This window comes from Anopheles coustani, chromosome 2, assembly GCF_943734705.1.
Source record: "Anopheles coustani chromosome 2, idAnoCousDA_361_x.2, whole genome shotgun sequence".
Taxonomy (NCBI): Eukaryota; Metazoa; Arthropoda; class Insecta; order Diptera; family Culicidae; genus Anopheles; species Anopheles coustani.
The window spans coordinates 60546472-60553576 of NC_071289.1; positions in this window are offsets into that span (position 1 = coordinate 60546472).

The window sequence follows — 7105 nt, forward strand, 5'->3', positions numbered from 1 at the left end:
GCCTGACAGGAGCTGAACTCCATATAAAAAAAACCTTGCGCGATATCACGCGAATCGCGCTAGGTTTTTTTTTGCATGGAGTTCAACGCCTGTCAGGCGACGTCGTGTTACGCGACGGTGCAGTCTGGAAAGCGTGTCATAGCGTTGCTTGAGTTCTGATTAGTCAATTTTACTTTGTTTTGGTAGAATGAAGTTTTTAATGTGCACTTTTTATGGGGCATATGGCCTTAGTTGCCGGTCCTTAATCCACAGAGGTCTACATCACCAGGTTAGCTGGCGAAGGCCCAGGAAGCTGGATTCAACAGCCGTACTGGTGTAAATCCTCGCAGACTAAGAAGAAGAAGAATGTGCACTTTTTAACAGAGATATAATTATGCAATATAAGAAATGAAACACTTATTAGTGATTTGGTGAATATAAGTGAGTTGGGCGAAAAGTAATCGAGTAGACATTGAAATAGGAAATGGTAGGATATAAAAAGGAGCGACGAGCAGTAGCAGAGTGAGTTTTAGCCAGAGTGTGAAAGGAAACGGATAGTAAAGAATATAGTAGCTACCTTTAAACCTTACAGATATCTTAAATAAGCGGGATCCCTCTCAGTGTCAACTCTTCAATATGAGGCATAAACGATATGGCAGAGGAGATCCGCAATACGCCAAAATTCGATATACGCTATTGTGTTCGGTCCCAAACATTCGCGTACTGCGGTGACCAACTGTAAATAAATATGTTATTAAACAGATACTGAAAAGAACTAAATTGTTAATTATACTAGAGGGTGGTAAGCCCTCTTTACTAAATTCACCATATATAATTGAGAAAGCGGTCCGCGACAGCCGAGCGGTAGCGCCGGTTAGAATATCGGCCCATGAGCGGCGGGGCTCACCACCTCGACGGCGTGGGTTCGAATCCCAACCGAGACCGGACCCTCCCCTGTACGAGAGGACTGACTATCCACGTACAACAGGGAAACAAGTCTCGTAACCCCTTGACGGGCAGGCATGACCAAGAGGTCGTTACGCCAAGAAGAAAAAGAAGAAGAAGAAGAAGAAGAAGAAGAATAATTGCGAAAGTAAAACTAAATACGCTTAGTACAATTAATTTATCATAAATTTTAACATTAAATTTAGAAAAATTGTGGTTATTACGATTCCAAGGACCGAAACGACGCAAACTGTCAGTTTTCTCGTCGCTGTCCCATACAAAAGGTAAACAACACTTGGAAAAATGCGAAAAAATGGTTAGCCGTCTTGACGATCCAAAACTACGTGACCTACGTGTCGAGAAGATGCGCGGTTTTGAGCACCTAACAAGCCTGTGCTTTGTGCATTATCAGTACTTTCGTCAGTTTCGAGCACGACCTTTCCAAATTTTTCATGTCAATACGTGCAAACTACGTTACTTATCTCTTCTATTTCGTTCACTAGAGCGGTGTACGCAACGCGTGAGTCATACCAGATGTTGAAAACGATAAGGTTTGCTGAGTGCGACGAGCTAGCCCTTTCTATACCCCCTTTGAGTACTCTGCCTTGCATACTCCAAAAATATGGTTTGTATGGATTCTTAGTATTTAATGACGTGAGTCATGCGACATCTTAGCACAAAGGGTTTGCTCAGATATCCAGCGCATGGCCAAAAACTCAGTCCTGTAGAACGCTTTCTTTCAAGTTTTTGCTAAAACATAAAATTAAACAAAATCATCATATTTGAGTAGTTGATTTATTTATCGTTATTTTAATTCTATGATCCGTGTAAAACGTGAATTAAAAAATGTCACAGTAACCTGCGCTTAAGTCATAGCTTGTTTACAAGTTACTTGTTTATTAATCTGGCACTTTGTTTGTAGGCAAAAGTGTCCCAAGAAGACAGGGCATTGATCGTCTCTAATTTTGTATTGAACGGTAACGGTTTAAATTAATCATGCTATTTAGGTTGAATGCAGGGTAATACACTTTTACATATTAATTAACATTGTTAATTATGCTACGCCTTGATGCCTTAAACCTTACCAATGTATATACCAAATAAATAATTTATCAGCGTACGTTGGTCGTGCTTTTGAACTATTTTGAAATAGTTTTTTGGTTGCAAGCGAAAGGGTTAAGTTTGATAACGATACCGAGTGACCTGTGTTGGGGCAAAAGGTGGACTCATAATCATCACCAACAATGAAAATTCCTTTAGTTCAAACATTCTTTAGATGAAAGATTGATCGTTTTTTTACCAAGTAACCATTTTGTATATGTAGCAAATTCACAAATTATGACTGTGCGAGATCGAATTTCCAATAATTTACATTTTTTAATTTCCAACATTAATCATCACTATTTCTTTCAAAACCAAAAAAAAAAAGCATTTTTCTTAGAAGGACGAAACATTGTTTTAAAGTATCCATTTTTTTTATTCCTAAACCAAACGATATATTTTATAACACAAACTGAGAATCACTGGAATAAACATATGGTATTGATACAGTGCTGGGCGTAACAGAAAGTGCGTGATCAGTGGTGACGAAAATGGTTGCGGGATGAATTTAATGGAATAATTTTCCTCTGGCCGTACACAAGTAAATGATTTATAAGGTGCATTTTCTCGTCCGTATTTCGTAAATTTACATATCTTAATTACCACATCGGGAACAACGGTGTGAAAACGGGCGGCCGAAGGTATCCGAACTGACCACAAATATGCCGTAGATAACTGCTTTCGAGCCACGGATGTCCAGTCACAACTCTTGAATAGCAAGGGTATCAACAAGAATTGCGTTTGGACAATCAGAGCTAGAAAATGCCTCGGTCCCGTCGATGGGACAAACACCGGTTGTTATCGGTGACGGATTACGAATATTGCCCGACGACCGTTGTCTACCACGACCACCGGCACCAATTAACCACTGACGATGTCATATTTTCTGATGTGCATGCACATTGTTTTCCATTCAACTCGCTTTGAAACGCTTTTCCATCTGCTGTTTGCATTTGTTGTGTTAAAATGGAGTGAAGGGGGCTTGTGTTGGCCTCCCCCCACACACTCTCTTTATACAGCACACATAAACGAACACCGCCGAAAAGCTCATAAAAACCAATCCAATTTACTGAAAAACCACTTGAAGTCAGCTGAAAATCCGTCGGTCGTAAAATGGGATGCGTCGCTCGGTAGCGAGAGGATCCACTTTTTCGGCATTATCGTTAACCTACCGCCATCGTTGGCCCCACAATGCTGGTGCCTGTTCCTGCCAGGTTTTCGGCCGGTCCCATTTTGTGGCGGCGTTTGTGTGAAACGGGCGCTCGCAGGCATCTTCTTATGGGTTTCTTTTTCATCGTCGTCCTCACCGCTCTCCTCTGCTCGAATGCTCTGTTGTTCTGGACAAATAAACACGATTTAACTTCGGCACATATTTATACCGTCTCTGTCCTTTAACAACGGCCTTCACGTTATCCATTCACTCGTGTTTTTTTTTGTGTGTAAAGCTTTGCACTGCGAAAAATGGCAATGAAATGAAAATCCGTCCAAATGGGCAGCGTTTCGATCGGGAGGATGGCATGCTCTCCTTAGCTACCGAGCTGAATCGGACCCTGAAAGTAAAACATCAAGAGAGAAAAAAAAATATATATATACAACAAAGGTACAGATAAAAGTTTCACCAAAAGTAATTCGCATGCAGTGTGCTCAGGTAGTTTAGAAAAGAATGCTTCTGTATTACAAACGCTCGGAAAATGTTTGCTGTGAAATTCGCTGAGATCCATGCTACGGATTGCTAAACTAATAACAAACACACCCCAGCACGGCCACCTACTTCTCGGGCCCAGCCTTCTAGATCCGGCGGATGAAAGGGTTTTTCACGGCAATAAACGATAATCTCAACGATTGTCAAAAGACAACGGGACACTCGAATGGTAGACGTAAAATGAAAACGAAAAAAGCTACACCGAAATCATGCCACATCCTCGCTCCCTGCCCATTAGCAGTGTCGTGGAAGTGCGGTAGACAGTATACCAGGATGGGGGACGGCGGAAGGGGCTGAGCGTTTGGGCTAGTTTTTGGTGCGGTTATCTAAGCTGGGTTTGATTGCTTTTTCATTGTTGCGAAAGTGGCCCATGCTCCGTGGGACTTCGGCGTGGGGGGACAAGTTCTTTGATCCCACAACGCTGGAGCAAAAGGATTCTTGTTTGGCTGGAAAAGTGAGTTAATGGCGGAGCAAGGAATCGTGAAAGTTTGTAGCGATGGTGAACCGTGGGGGTTGGGGTTTGGAGTTTTGCCTTTGATCTTGGATTACGATATCCGGCACACGGTCTGGACAGCTCGCGTTTTATCTGCCGAAGGTGTAATTTTAATTTTAACACCCCTAACGAACGATTAATTAAAATTAATTGTTTCAAAGCGGTGGTGGAAAAGTAGAGCGTCGGTTTGACACAAAACTGGGTTATCTCGAATATCGAAACATCTTCGTAGCTGTGAAAGCGGATTAAATTCGCAATGGGCCGAGGCTAAGAGGGTGATTATTCCTGAAGACTATTTGTATCCCGAGAGTTTTTAACTTCAATATGAAAATGTATGAAAAAAGGCAGCATACTCATATTATGCATGATGTAGGGAAAAGATGAGTAACTTCAAATGACTTTAAATAACTCTTTTACTAAATGTACAATCTAAAAAAGATGAAATATATTACGAAAGCTCAACCAAACCACCTTAAGATGGTGTTTCCCCATTTATAATTGAATAAGCGGGTTGAAGAAAATGTTAACATACTTTGCATTGATGAACAACTTCGTTACTACAATATATTGTTATAATGGGTTAAGAAGTTTTTGGGTATACCAATTTTCTCCTCTTTCTACAAGTATTACAGAAAAAGGCATGTCGTTTCCTTGCGTAAAATATTGCTCATTTTCTTTCGATAATGGATACTTAAAAGCTCCTTACTTTTATTGAATTCACATGAGAGTCCAACTGTTTGAACAAATGCTTTCAACGATTCAATCATTATTCTCGACTGATGGTGGTACCGGCATGCTTTCTTCTTTTCCTTATGCAACCAAACAGTTCGTCCGCTTTCCGTGCTCGAGACTCGTTTCCGAGCAACTTCCGGATACATTAGAAGTAGATCAACACCACCGAGCTCCGAGTTTTGCTATCAGCGATGATAACATTTACCCACATTGCCTGTCGATAAAATATGCTGACGGAATGCGTGCGGATGCGCTTCCCCGAGTACTCCGCTGTTATTTCGTCTGTTTTGCACTGTTTACTCCCTGAATCAACACACTTCCGGTCGCAGTGAGTTGTCCGCAGGATCCGCCGCCGCGCCATCCTTAGCGTTCCGCGAAATGGATTGGGTGTGGTACAACAAACAAAACTAAGAAAAAATCAATTGAAAACGATGGCCCGAAGGATGGCGCAGCAGCAGGAAAGCCAAATTTTGCCGGCGCTCACACGGACAGGCCGAACAGGACTTCTTCTTCTTCTTCTTGGCGTAAACGACCTCTTGGTCATGCCTGCCCCCGTTAAGGGCTTACGAGACTTGTTTCCCTGTTGTACGTACGTGGATAGTCAGTCCTCTCGTACAGGGGAGGGGGTCCGGTCTCGGTTGGGATTCGAACCCACGCCGTCGAGGTGCTGAGCCTCGGCGCTCATGGGCCGATTTTCTAACCGGCGCTACCGCTCGGCTGTCGCGGACCCCCCCGAACAGGACTACAGCGTTTGAATTTGAATGGGCCGTGAAAAGCGGCAAGTAAACAAGTTCCTTTTTTTTTGCTACTCAAATGGATATCGTCGGTATTAGTATACTTTTGCAGCCTGTCTGGAGGTGGCAGGAACACACACCAGGGTGCCGCACGGGGATGTAGCGAAAGCCCATTTCGCTCGGACCGGCAGCCGCTCCGCTAGGACGCCTTTTCCTGTTTGACGTTCGTAATGAAGTTTGACCATTTTGATTGTCCTTTGTACGTGGTGTTTAACTTTTGATTGCTGGTGAAAATAAAATAGAGCAAAATATATAGAATAAACTGGAATATGTTCGTTTGGATGCGCCGTTTTTATCATTTGTAAAAACGGGTGGAAAGTAAATATGATAAGCTTGTCGGGTTTTAAAGGCTACCGATGATTTCTGAGAATCGACTAGCTAATAACATTCCAAGGGATAGGACTTCGTTCTGATATTTGTTTTTTCTGGGAAAAAAGGTTTCAGAGGTTCTTATTATGTTTAGTTTTCTTCATGAATTGAATGTAGAATGAATTGAAAATACCATAGAAATATTCAATCCCAAGGAAAGCCTCTCCTTCGCTTGCTTAATCGTTTAAATTGAGCATGCAATATTTTGCTGGAATGCTGATAATATTATATTCCTCCTCATTGATATATTTTGCCTTTCTTTTGTATTTCGACGCTTCTTTTTCCATTGGGTGAATTCATATTGCTAGCAGCTTTTGGCATTCCCGTGGCATTCGATAAGTTTTGTTTGATTTTAATTTATTGTTATTGCACACGTCCGGTTGGCGAACGCGATTTGCCCGGCGCCTATTGTTTACTTGTGCGACTTTTCTCCGCCACCCGATGAACCCTTCCGTACTGCGATCCGTGACAATAGTGTCCGGCGTTATTGTGCACCACGTCACGCACAGACCCTGCGGTCGGAACGGAAATGAAGGGAATGGGGATAAGGGTGAAGACCCACCCACGCGAATGTAAGGCATTTCGCAGGCCGGTTTGGGCCGGATCGTACTGTGCAAACCGGATGCCACTTGCCCGGGGACGCGACAGCAGGCGCCAGAGCATGGGCATCCTCCAAACGGGAACGAGATTAATTGAAGCGAGCATCGGAACATCGGTGGAGCGAATGTTCGGAAAACACTCCACCCTCCCTCCTCTGCTTCCACCCCATCCACGCGAGTGTGCTGCACTATTGGTGTGCGTGCGGGCGTGAAGTTTATGGAAAATTACGGTATTCTTCAATCTGGAAAATTGTGCAAACAGGACAGCATCGAACCCGGGAAGCTGTAACAAACCCGGGAAGCTGCCTGACGAGGGCAAGGGAGGTCGCGGTATAGTGTGCTAGGCGAGCGAGCGAAAGTAACATGACCATATTTTGGTTCTGACATGAAA